Raw genomic sequence first — 13,104 nt, 5'->3', positions numbered from 1 at the left:
TAAGTGAACTAAGTTCTCATCTATCAGAATAGGAAGGAAGTCCACAGATAAAGCCTGTCTGTCTGATAAATAAAGAAGTGGTGATATAACTGTATTATTTAGAGATAGGGAAGTAACCACCCAGAAGAATTTTTAAAACTGTAGCCGTTAAAAAGTCAGACTTGTTCTAGGGCTTGAGTGGAAGGCAACGGGGTGGGTTGGGGGCGGGATGGACTGGCAAAGCTTTCTTACCTCTTACAATAAGCTCTTCAGCATTGTTGACTTTTTTGTAAATATGTGCATGTACTGCCTTGGTCAAAAAATTTTTTTTGAGGATAACACAATAGTAAAACCATCAGACCCAAGAAAAGATTCCTTTCTTCAATAATCTGACCTAGTGCTGTTTCACTTTTTTTTTTTCTTGGAGATGGAGTTTTGCTCTTGTTGCCCAGGCTGGAGTGCAATGGCACGATCTTGGCTCACTGCAACCTCCACCTCCTGGGTTCAAGGGATTCTCCTGCCACAGCCTCCCGAGTAGCTGGGATTACAGGCGCCCACCACCATGCCTGGCTAATTTTTTGTATTTTTAGTAGAGATGAGGTTTCACCGTATTGGCCAGGCTGGTCTTGAACTCCTGACCTCAGGTGATCCACCTGCCTTGGCTCCCAAAGTGCTAGGATTACAGGCGTGAACCACCGCTCCTGGCCCTATTTACTTCTTCTTTTTTTTTTTTTTTTTTAAACTAAGAAAGTGAAAGAATCAAAGAATCCCTATTCACTTCTTGACCTGTGTTGTATACTTGCTTATAAATTGTGTACATTTTCATCTTTTAATAGGTATCCTGGAATGACCCTTTTTCTCTCTGTTTTTCTTTCTTTTATATTTTGCCCTCTGCAAACATTTTAGAGTTGATTTTCTGTGCAAAAGGTTGAAGACTGTTCACTTATGGAAAGCTTGTTTCTGATAGACACTTAAATGAAACAAAGAAGGCTTCTATAATTCAAATGGGTTTAAAACATGCCTATGACAAACAGAGACAGAAAGTAGATTTTGGCTGAGGGAGTGGGGGTGAACAGTAACTGCTAATGGGTTGCCGTCATGTTTTCTGGGGTGGGGGATGAAAACATTTTGGAATTAAAAGAGTGGTGATGCTTACACATCTTTGTGAATATACTAAAATCCACTAAAGTGTACACTCTAAAGGAGTGAATTTTATGGCATGTGAAATATCTTAACAAAAAAATGCCTATGAAAAATATTGCAAGGGAATAAACAAAAATGATAGTCATTGTGTTGTACTCAGGGGATGTTTTTTCTATTTTCTATTTCCCTAAAGTTTTGGTAATGCGATAAAAGTTTCATAATTTAAGAAATATTCTATTTATTTTATTTTTGAGACAGGGTCTCCCTCGGTTGCCCATGCTGGAGTACAGTGGTGCGATCACTGCAGCCTCAACCTCCTGGGTTCAAGTGACTCTCCCACTTCAACCTCCTGAGCAGCTGGGGCCACAGGTGCATATGGCACCACGCCTGGTTAATTTTTTATTTTTCATAGAGACAGGTTCTCACTGTGTTGCTCAGGCTGGTCTTGAACACCTGGGCTCAAGCAATTGTCCCACCTCAGCCTCCCAAAATGCTGGGATTACAGGCGTGAGCCACTGTGACAGGCATAAGAAATATTTTAAAGTAACATCATTAGCCTGGATGTATGGTACCATCTTCAGTCGTCCAAGTTTTCCTCTTAATTCCATAACACTTTTTATTTTCTCCTGCACTCTAATGCACATAATTGTTCATACTGTAATCTGTTTTATTTCTAGTTTTGGCTTTGGTGTTACTCTTTTTTAAAATATTGTTTTGAGACATGTTCTCTTTTTGTCACCCAGATAAGAGTGCAGTGGTGCAGTCATGGCTCACTGCAGCGTCTGCCTCCTGGACTCAAAGAATCCTCCTACCTCAGCCTCCCAAGTAGCTAGGACCACAGGTATGTACCACCACACCCAGTTATTATTATTATTATTTTTCATAGAGACAGGGTCTCACTATGTTGCCCAGGCTGGTCTCCAACTCCTAGGCTCAAGCGATCTACCTGCCTCAACCTCCCAAAGTGCTGGGATTACAGGTGTGTGCCACTGGGCCTAGCCTGGCATTACTCTTACAAAGGATACACCACGGTAAGGTTATAAAAAACATTTCTATGAATTTGTGAATTTTGTTCCTAGTAGTTTTATACTTTGCTTTTTTTTTTGAGACAGAGTCTCGCTCTGTCACCCAGGCTGCAGTGCAGTGGTGCAATCTCAGCTCACTGCAACCTCCACCTCCCAAGTTCAAGTGATTCTCATTCCTCAGCCTCCTGAGTAGTAGCTGGGATTACAGGTGTGTGCCACCATGCCCGGCTAATTTTTGTATTTTTAGTAGAGATGGGGTTTTGCCTTGTTTGCCAGGCTGGTCTCGAACTCCTGACCTCAAGAAATCCACCCACCTTGGCCTCCCAAGGTGCTGGGATTACAAACATGAGCCACCATGCCCGACTATACTTTGCTTTTTTATTAAAACATGTTCAAGTCCTTGATCTATCTGGAATTTAGCTTTGTATATGGCTTGAAAGGGAATTAATATTATTTATCTTAATCAATGGCCTGATGTCCTAAACAATTCATTTTATATTATATACTGATGTTGTTTAAATAAGTGTGAGTGTGTGTGTGTGTGTGTGTGTGTATACAAAGTCTATCTCTACATTTTCTAGTCTGTTCCTTTGACTTATTGCCTGTTCCTAAACCAGTACCATGCTGTTCGGTTTTATGTCTAGTAGAACAAATTCCATCTCCTTGCAGTATCTTTTATAACACAAAAATCTCACAAATAAATAAATAAAACTTGCATCCAAATATGCTAAATGACTTGCTCGTATATCATTTAGAGATACAATTCAGAGAATAATCTCAGTTTTCTGAGTTCAGTCATTTATTTGTTCTATTTAACAGATTTTTATTGAACATCTACTATATAACAGAGTCTGTTCCAGCTTCTAAGGATCCAGTAGTGAAGGAAATACAAAAATCTATGCCCTCATGGAGCAAACACATATTCAACATTATTATTCATTTTTAAATAGCTACATCTCTGCTAAATTTTCCAGTTTTTGAAAAATAAATTTTAGTTATTAATTCAGCATAATTAGAAGAGTTGAAATTTTACACTTCATATCTCACAGTTTATTTTTCTTACACATACATTTTTTATTTTATTTATTTATTTTGAGATGAGTCTCGCTCTGTTGCTCAGGCTGGAGTGCAGTGGTGCAATCTCAGCTCACTGAAACCTCCACCTCCTGGGTTCAAACAATTCTCCTGCCTCAGCCTCCTGAGTAGCTGGGACTACAGGCGCACGCCACCACACACAGCTAATTTTTGTATGTTTCGTAGAGAACGGGTTTCACCATGTTGGCCAGGCTAGTCTTGAACTCTTGACCTCAGGTGATCCGCCTGTCTCAGCCTCCCAAAGTGCTGGGATTATAGGCATGCGCCACCGTCCCTGGCCACATTTTTTTTTTTAAACTCTACAGTTTCACTTCTCTTTTTTTTATGCAAAGTAGTCTCTTCTCTACATCCATGGTTGATTTCTAAAAACCCCTTTGCAGGAGAATTCCCTGTCAAGAGCGTAAGACTTTATGAAGCAAATTAGGAAAATTGAGGCCACTATTAAACTACAAAGAATACATATTTTCCTTAGCCATTTGTTCAAATGGGACAATACATCTGGCACATATTATGTATCTAAAATTAGTAATAAATTCCCATTCACCACTCCTTGCTTTGGGATAACTTTCTAGAACTTCTCTTTTATGAAGTTTCAGCAAGACACATGATTATTTTATAACACGTGATATTCATGATGAGTCTTTTTTCCCCTTTTAGTTCTGGTTGCTACATTTCTTGTTTTATGACTTAAAGTTAAATTACTTACACTATCTACACCCGAAATGATCCCAAGGGAACTGAGTAACTTGAGAGAAGTTAAATATAATTACATGTTTGGACTCTAGAGTTACACAGATCTGCTTCAGACTTAGCTCCCCCACAGAAGATGTGACTTGGACAAGCAAGGTAACCTCTCTAAGTTAGGTTTCGCCATCCATAAATTGATAAGAATAATATGTACCTGCCTCATAGGATTGTTGAGAAAATTAAGTGAGGTACAATGTGTAAAATTAATATCTCAGTGCTCAGCACATAATACATGTTAAATAAGTGTTAGCCAATGTTATTATTGAGATGTTTGTTAAGACCATTTCACTACAAAGAACAGCGGTTCATCTGGGTGATGGGAGCAGGGGTATCGTGACGGTATTTATGGAAATAAGGACTTTAAGAACCTTCTGGCATATCAAGAAAAGCCGTCGAGCTGGGCCTCTTGGACTCTGGAAGTCACTCAGGAACTAGAAGCATCCAGTGGAAGAGTCACCAATCTGAGTCATCTTCTTGCCGCTTTGGCAAGTTCAGGGATCCCATAAATGCAGTGACTCAGCATCCCTCCAACTGTACTGCTACCATTCCCATTTCTACTAATTTTTCAACTCTCCTATAAATACCGTTTGATTTTGGCTTACCTATAGCTTCTGCTTGTTCATAACTGCTCACTCCTCCTTTCTGATAACTCATAACTTCAGCTTATTCACAATTTGTCAGTTCCACATGAAATTTCTAGGCAATAATGTCTGTTTGACTCAGTATTATCCCTATTGAAACAGAGATTCTATGCTAAACCTCCTTGTGGGCCATAAACCCATAGAAAAATTGATGGCCTTTGGATCATGAGCACATTCCTGATTCTAGTCAGCTGAGCTGGGAGAGCTGGGGGCTGAGGGGTTCTGGAAGCGGGTAGAGAACGTGGCATAGAACATGGCGACCTTCTTAGTAGGACCTGTAGGCTCTGCAGTTACCCCCAGAAATGGGCTGTGTGGTGACTGGCTTGTCTGTAAACTACACTTTGGGTAAATTATATCTCATCTATTCAACATAGCCAAAAAGAAATGTCTCACTCCTCCTCCATTGACAGTTTTTATTACTTTGGTTGGTTGATTTTAAAGGGCAGTAACCTAACTTGAACTAACTTAGACAAAAAGAGGAATTTATTGGCTCACAGGATCCAGGAAAGGTTTAAAAAGTTGATGTCCAAGTCCAGTCTTCCCATATAACTTTGTTTCTTATTTTATTTTTATTTTTATTTTTTGAGATGGAGTCTTGCTCTGTCACCCAGGCTGGAGTGCAGTGGCATGATCTCGGCTCACTGCAACCTCCGCCTCCCGGGTTCAAATGATTCTCCTGCCTCAGCCTTATGAGTAGCTGGGATTACAGGCACATGCCACCATGCCCAGCTAATTTTTGTATTTTTAGTAGAGATGGGGTTTTACCATGTCGGTCAGGCTGGTCTCGAACTCCTGACCTCATGATCTGCCCACCTCAGCCTCCCAAAGTGCTGGGATTACAGGTGTGAGCCACCGTGCCCAGCCTGTTTCTTATCTTAAAATTAAACCCTATTTCCTTTTTTTTTTTCTGATCCCTGTAAACTGTGACTCCAAGCTCGAATGATCTAATGCTATCTCAGTGACCTGTTTCTCGCTTATATAACACTTGGCCCATATGTGTATGGTTCGTTTTTAGCTCCTCCAGTTTTCCTTCAAACTCCTTTTACTCCCTCACATTCTTCATGTTTTACTTTCTTTAGTCTTGGGATTCATGTTACTTCCCCTTCCTGTATTCTGTCTTAAGTAGCTGAGGTATCTCCATAGTGCTTCTCACTTCCTTTTAGTTTCATTCCATTCACTTCCCTAAAGTTCTCTCCTGCTTCTTCCTTGCCTTTTTCTCATTGAGCCCATGAAGTTCTCTCCACTGTCTCAAGACAAAGGTATCCCTGTTGGAGTAAGTAATCTTGATTTTCTTTCCTCAGCAAAAGTTCATGTTGGGGATCCCTGGTGCACTTTTTCTTATCCTCTTATTGCTATCTCCACTATTTCCTGAAATTCATCTTCTTGTTTTTATCCAGTCTCTTCTGTTGCTCCCTTTATCTCCTCTTTCCCTTATAGAATCAGTTAATTCTCTATATTCAAAAGAGTAAATGTCACCAGGTATTTCCCATATTGCTTTGCTAGGGCTGCTATAATGGAGTATACCACAGACTGTGTGGCTGGCACAACAGAAGTTGTTCTCACAATTCTGAGGGCTATAATCCAAGGCCGATGTGTCCACAAGGTTCATCTCTTTTGAGGCCTCTCTTTGGCTTGTACATGGCCATCTTCACCCTGTATCCTCATAGGGTCTTTCCTCTCTGTGTGTCTGTCTTAATTTATGCTTTTCATGAGGACACCAGTCATATTAGATAGGGCCCGCCCTAATGACCTCATTTTAACCTAATTATCCCTTTATAGACCCTGTCTTTGTTTGTGCTGCTATAACAGAATACCACAGACTGGATAATTTGTTAAAAAAAAAAAACAAACCAGAAACTTATTTTTAGCAGTCTGGACACTGGGCCAAGATCAAGGCACAGGCAGGTTCATTTTCTGGTAAGGGTCCTATCTCTGCTTCCAAGATGGTGCCTTGAATGCCATGACCTCCAGAGGGGAGGAATGCTGTGTCCTCACATGGCAGAAGGCAGAAGGACAAAAAGGGACAAACTGCCTTCATCAGGCAGAAGGCAGAAGGACAAAAAGGGACAAACTCCCTTCATCAGGCAGAAGGCAGCAGGACAAAAAGGGACAAGCTTCCTTCATCAAGCCCTTTTATGAAGGCACCTCATTCCATTCATGAGGAAGGAGCCCTCACGGCCTAATCACCTCTTAAAAGCCCCACCTCTTAATACGATAACATTGGCAACACTTAAATTTTTGAAGAGACAAATTCAAACCATAGCAGATTTTATCTTAAAATATACAAAATACAGTCAGTCACATTTGGCATACTAGGGGTTAGGACTTCAACATCTAACTTTGGGGGTGGAGGCAATATTCAGCCCATAGCATTGCCTTTAAAATCCAGATCAAAAATTTACTTCTTACCAGGCACAAAGGCACACACCTACCACCCCAGGCTACTTAGGAGGCTGAGGCAGGAGGACTGCTTGAGCCTAGGAGTTCACCTTCAGCCTGAGCAACATAGTGAGACTGTGTCTCTTTAAAAAAAAATTTTATTTGAATTTCTTTTCTTCTTCTCCAGGAAGTTTCCTGATCCAAAGAGCTCACAGTGATTTGGTCCTCGTAGAACTTGTATCGAAGTTTTTATTCTTATCATTCATTGGTAATCAGCCTGCTGTTTGGCCATATTAAATTATTATGTGTGGTTTGTGTTGTTAATTTCTTATGTTCTATTTTATCTACCAAATAAGATGAGATGAAGATGAACCACACCTTCCACTTTCTGAGTCTCCATAGTATGTGATATAGCACTTTGCTTGTTGTATGTCCTCAGTATGTAATTTTAATAATTTAGTCAATGTTCTACCACTTCAGATTCTCCTAAGTTCAAACCACATGAAAGCTGTCCACCCATTCATTGTTTTCAGTCAATTCCTAAAAAACGTGTTCTTTTGAAAAGGGTCCTATTCAGTCACATTAATAAGAATTCAGTTTGGTGAAATCAGAGCAGTTGTGGATAGTGTTTGAGGTTGACTCTATTTAGATCAAAACCAGCAGAAATTAGTGGTAAGGCTTCGATGGGGTCAGTTCAGGAAGAGGTTTTCAATAAGACAACGGTCAGGGGGAAGGTGAGGGAGTCCATGCAGCTGGCAAGAGGAATTTTGAGCACGGGACACACCCGAGCTGCAAGTCAGGCAGAGGGACACTGCAGATGCTACTCAAGTCTGTGGCAGAGGAAGAAGCGTCTGCTCAGAGGACAGCGCCCCGGGTGAGCCTGAGGGAGGAAACGTCCGCTCGGAGGACAGCGCCCCGGGTGAGTCTGAGGGAGGAAGCGCCCGCTCGGAGGACAGCGCCCCGGGTGAGCCTGAGGGAGGAAGCGCCCGCTCGGAGGACAGCGCCCCGGGTGAGCCTGAGGGAGGAAACGTCCGCTCGGAGGACAGCGCCCCGGGTGAGCCTGAGGGAGGAGGCGCCCGCTCGGAGGACAGCGCCCCGGGTGAGCCTGAGGGAGGAAACGTCCGCTCGGAGGACAGCGCCCCGGGTGAGCCTGAGGGAGGAAACGTCCGCTCGGAGGACAGCGCCCCGGGTGAGCCTGAGGGAGGAAACGTCCGCTCGGAGGACAGCGCCCCGGGTGAGTCTGAGGGAGGAAGCGCCCGCTCGGAGGACAGCGCCCCGGGTGAGCCTGAGGGAGGAGGCGCCCGCTCGGAGGACAGCGCCCCGGGTGAGCCTGAGGGAGGAAACGTCCGCTCGGAGGACAGCGCCCCGGGTGAGTCTGAGGGAGGAAACGTCCGCTCGGAGGACAGCGCCCCGGGTGAGTCTGAGGGAGGAGGCGCCCGCTCGGAGGACAGCGCCCCGGGTGAGCCTGAGGGAGGAGGCGCCCGCTCGGAGGACAGCGCCCCGGGTGAGCCTGAGGGAGGAGGCGCCCGCTCGGAGGACAGCGCCCCGGGTGAGTCTGAGGGAGGAGGCGCCCGCTCGGAGGACAGCGCCCCGGGTGAGTCTGAGGGAGGAGGCGCCCGCTCGGAGGACAGCGCCCCGGGTGAGTCTGAGGGAGGAGGCGCCCGCTCGGAGGACAGCGCCCCGGGTGAGCCTGAGGGAGGAAACGTCCGCTCGGAGGACAGCGCCCCGGGTGAGCCTGAGGGAGGAGGCGCCCGCTCGGAGGACAGCGCCCCGGGTGAGCCTGAGGGAGGAAACGTCCGCTCGGAGGACAGCGCCCCGGGTGAGTCTGAGGGAGGAGGCGCCCGCTCGGAGGACAGCGCCCCGGGTGAGTCTGAGGGAGGAGGCGCCCGCTCGGAGGACAGCGCCCCGGGTGAGTCTGAGGGAGGAGGCGCCCGCTCGGAGGACAGCGCCCCGGGTGAGTCTGAGGGAGGAGGCGCCCGCTCGGAGGACAGCGCCCCGGGTGAGTCTGAGGGAGGAGGCGCCCGCTCGGAGGACAGCGCCCCGGGTGAGTCTGAGGGAGGAGGCGCCCGCTGGGAGGACAGCGCCCCGGGTGAGTCTGAGGGAGGAGGCGCCCGCTCGGAGGACAGCGCCCCGGGTGAGCCTGAGGGAGGAGGCGCCCGCTCGGAGGACAGCGCCCCGGGTGAGCCTGAGGGAGGAAACGTCCGCTCGGAGGACAGCGCCCCGGGTGAGCCTGAGGGAGGAGGCGCCCGCTCGGAGGACAGCGCCCCGGGTGAGCCTGAGGGAGGAAACGTCCGCTCGGAGGACAGCGCCCCGGGTGAGCCTGAGGGAGGAAACGTCCGCTCGGAGGACAGCGCCCCGGGTGAGTCTGAGGGAGGAGGCGCCCGCTCGGAGGACAGCGCCCCGGGTGAGCCTGAGGGAGGAGGCGCCCGCTCGGAGGACAGCGCCCCGGGTGAGTCTGAGGGAGGAAGCGCCCGCTCGGAGGACAGCGCCCCGGGTGAGTCTGAGGGAGGAAGCGCCCGCTCGGAGGACAGCGCCCCGGGTGAGTCTGAGGGAGGAAGCGCCCGCTCGGAGGACAGCGCCCCGGGTGAGCCTGAGGGAGGAAGCGCCCGCTCGGAGGACAGCGCCCCGGGTGAGCCTGAGGGAGGAAGCGCCCGCTGGGAGGACAGCGCCCCGGGTGAGCCTGAGGGAGGAAACGTCCGCTCGGAGGACAGCGCCCCGGGTGAGCCTGAGGGAGGAAACGTCCGCTCGGAGGACAGCGCCCCGGGTGAGCCTGAGGGAGGAGGCGCCCGCTCGGAGGACAGCGCCCCGGGTGAGTCTGAGGGAGGAGGCGCCCGCTCGGAGGACAGCGCCCCGGGTGAGTCTGAGGGAGGAGGCGCCCGCTCGGAGGACAGCGCCCCGGGTGAGTCTGAGGGAGGAAGCGCCCGCTCGGAGGACAGCGCCCCGGGTGAGCCTGAGGGAGGAAACGTCCGCTCGGAGGACAGCGCCCCGGGTGAGTCTGAGGGAGGAAGCGCCCGCTCGGAGGACAGCGCCCCGGGTGAGTCTGAGGGAGGAGGCGCCCGCTCGGAGGACAGCGCCCCGGGTGAGTCTGAGGGAGGAGGCGCCCGCTCGGAGGACAGCGCCCCGGGTGAGCCTGAGGGAGGAAACGTCCGCTCGGAGGACAGCGCCCCGGGTGAGTCTGAGGGAGGAGGCGCCCGCTCGGAGGACAGCGCCCCGGGTGAGCCTGAGGGAGGAGGCGCCCGCTCGGAGGACAGCGCCCCGGGTGAGCCTGAGGGAGGAAACGTCCGCTCGGAGGACAGCGCCCCGGGTGAGCCTGAGGGAGGAAGCGCCCGCTCGGAGGACAGCGCCCCGGGTGAGCCTGAGGGAGGAAACGTCCGCTCGGAGGACAGCGCCCCGGGTGAGCCTGAGGGAGGAAACGTCCGCTCGGAGGACAGCGCCCCGGGTGAGCCTGAGGGAGGAAACGTCCGCTCGGAGGACAGCGCCCCGGGTGAGCCTGAGGGAGGAGGCGCCCGCTCGGAGGACAGCGCCCCGGGTGAGTCTGAGGGAGGAGGCGCCCGCTCGGAGGACAGCGCCCCGGGTGAGTCTGAGGGAGGAGGCGCCCGCTGGGAGGACAGCGCCCCGGGTGAGTCTGAGGGAGGAAGCGCCCGCTCGGAGGACAGCGCCCCGGGTGAGTCTGAGGGAGGAAGCGCCCGCTGGGAGGACAGCGCCCCGGGTGAGTCTGAGGGAGGAAGCGCCCGCTCGGAGGACAGCGCCCCGGGTGAGTCTGAGGGAGGAAGCGCCCGCTGGGAGGACAGCGCCCCGGGTGAGTCTGAGGGAGGAAGGGCCCGCTCGGAGGACAGCGCCCCGGGTGAGTCTGAGGGAGGAAGCGCCCGCTCGGAGGACAGCGCCCCGGGTGAGCCTGAGGGAGGAAGCGCCCGCTCGGAGGACAGCGCCCCGGGTGAGCCTGAGGGAGGAGGCGCCCGCTCGGAGGACAGCGCCCCGGGTGAGCCTGAGGGAGGAAACGTCCGCTCGGAGGACAGCGCCCCGGGTGAGTCTGAGGGAGGAGGCGCCCGCTCGGAGGACAGCGCCCCGGGTGAGTCTGAGGGAGGAGGCGCCCGCTCGGAGGACAGCGCCCCGGGTGAGTCTGAGGGAGGAGGCGCCCGCTCGGAGGACAGCGCCCCGGGTGAGTCTGAGGGAGGAGGCGCCCGCTCGGAGGGCAGCGCCCCGGGTGAGCCTGAGGGAGGAAACGTCCGCTCGGAGGACAGCGCCCCGGGTGAGTCTGAGGGAGGAGGCGCCCGCTCGGAGGACAGCGCCCCGGGTGAGCCTGAGGGAGGAGGCGCCCGCTCGGAGGACAGCGCCCCGGGTGAGCCTGAGGGAGGAAGCGCCCGCTCGGAGGACAGCGCCCCGGGTGAGCCTGAGGGAGGAAACGTCCGCTCGGAGGACAGCGCCCCGGGTGAGCCTGAGGGAGGAGGCGCCCGCTCGGAGGACAGCGCCCCGGGTGAGCCTGAGGGAGGAGGCGCCCGCTCGGAGGACAGCGCCCCGGGTGAGCCTGAGGGAGGAAACGTCCGCTCGGAGGACAGCGCCCCGGGTGAGCCTGAGGGAGGAGGCGCCCGCTCGGAGGACAGCGCCCCGGGTGAGCCTGAGGGAGGAAACGTCCGCTCGGAGGACAGCGCCCCGGGTGAGCCTGAGGGAGGAGGCGCCCGCTCGGAGGACAGCGCCCCGGGTGAGCCTGAGGGAGGAGGCGCCCGCTCGGAGGACAGCGCCCCGGGTGAGCCTGAGGGAGGAGGCGCCCGCTCGGAGGACAGCGCCCCGGGTGAGCCTGAGGGAGGAGGCGCCCGCTCGGAGGACAGCGCCCCGGGTGAGCCTGAGGGAGGAGGCGCCCGCTCGGAGGACAGCGCCCCGGGTGAGCCTGAGGGAGGAGGCGCCCGCTCGGAGGACAGCGCCCCGGGTGAGCCTGAGGGAGGAAACGTCCGCTCGGAGGACAGCGCCCCGGGTGAGCCTGAGGGAGGAGGCGCCCGCTCGGAGGACAGCGCCCCGGGTGAGCCTGAGGGAGGAGGCGCCCGCTGGGAGGACAGCGCCCCGGGTGAGCCTGAGGGAGGAGGCGCCCGCTGGGAGGACAGCGCCCCGGGTGAGCCTGAGGGAGGAGGCGCCCGCTCGGAGGACAGCGCCCCGGGTGAGCCTGAGGGAGGAGGCGCCCGCTCGGAGGACAGCGCCCCGGGTGAGCCTGAGGGAGGAGGCGCCCGCTCGGAGGACAGCGCCCCGGGTGAGCCTGAGGGAGGAGGCGCCCGCTCGGAGGACAGCGCCCCGGGTGAGCCTGAGGGAGGAGGCGTCCGCTCGGAGGACAGCGCCCCGGGTGAGCCTGAGGGAGGAAACGTCCGCTCGGAGGACAGCGCCCCGGGTGAGCCTGAGGGAGGAGGCGCCCGCTCGGAGGACAGCGCCCCGGGTGAGCCTGAGGGAGGAGGCGCCCGCTCGGAGGACAGCGCCCCGGGTGAGCCTGAGGGAGGAGGCGCCCGCTCGGAGGACAGCGCCCCGGGTGAGCCTGAGGGAGGAGGCGCCCGCTGGGAGGACAGCGCCCCGGGTGAGCCTGAGGGAGGAGGCGCCCGCTGGGAGGACAGCGCCCCGGGTGAGTCTGAGGGAGGAGGCGCCCGCTGGGAGGACAGCGCCCCGGGTGAGTCTGAGGGAGGAGGCGCCCGCTGGGAGGACAGCGCCCCGGGTGAGTCTGAGGGAGGAGGCGCCCGCTGGGAGGACAGCGCCCCGGGTGAGTCTGAGGGAGGAGGCGCCCGCTGGGAGGACAGCGCCCCGGGTGAGTCTGAGGGAGGAGGCGCCCGCTGGGAGGACAGCGCCCCGGGTGAGTCTGAGGGAGGAGGCGCCCGCTGGGAGGACAGCGCCCCGGGTGAGTCTGAGGGAGGAGGCGCCCGCTGGGAGGACAGCGCCCCGGGTGAGTCTGAGGGAGGAGGCGCCCGCTGGGAGGACAGCGCCCCGGGTGAGTCTGAGGGAGGAGGCGCCCGCTGGGAGGACAGCGCCCCGGGTGAGTCTGAGGGAGGAGGCGCCCGCTGGGAGGACAGCGCCCCGGGTGAGTCTGAGGGAGGAGGCGCCCGCTGGGAGGACAGCGCCCCGGG

General features: G+C 54.3%; 1 long non-coding RNA gene across 1 annotated transcript in view; it reads left to right on the top strand.

Moving 5' to 3' along the window:
* Positions 1 to 7,320, top strand: part of LOC107973745 (uncharacterized) — a 39,334-nt gene extending 32,014 nt beyond the window's left edge. The window contains exons 2-3 of the long non-coding RNA XR_678332.4: positions 1,866 to 1,963; positions 7,197 to 7,320. This is a non-coding gene — a long non-coding RNA (uncharacterized LOC107973745). The remainder of the gene's footprint in view (positions 1 to 1,865; positions 1,964 to 7,196) is intronic.
* The last annotated feature ends 5,784 nt before the right edge of the window (positions 7,321 to 13,104 follow it).

This window comes from Pan troglodytes, chromosome 13, assembly GCF_028858775.2.
Source record: "Pan troglodytes isolate AG18354 chromosome 13, NHGRI_mPanTro3-v2.0_pri, whole genome shotgun sequence".
Lineage (NCBI taxonomy): Eukaryota > Metazoa > Chordata > Mammalia > Primates > Hominidae > Pan > Pan troglodytes.
The sequence above is the reverse complement of the archived record's forward strand: the minus strand, read 5'-3'. Positions and strand labels throughout refer to the sequence as shown.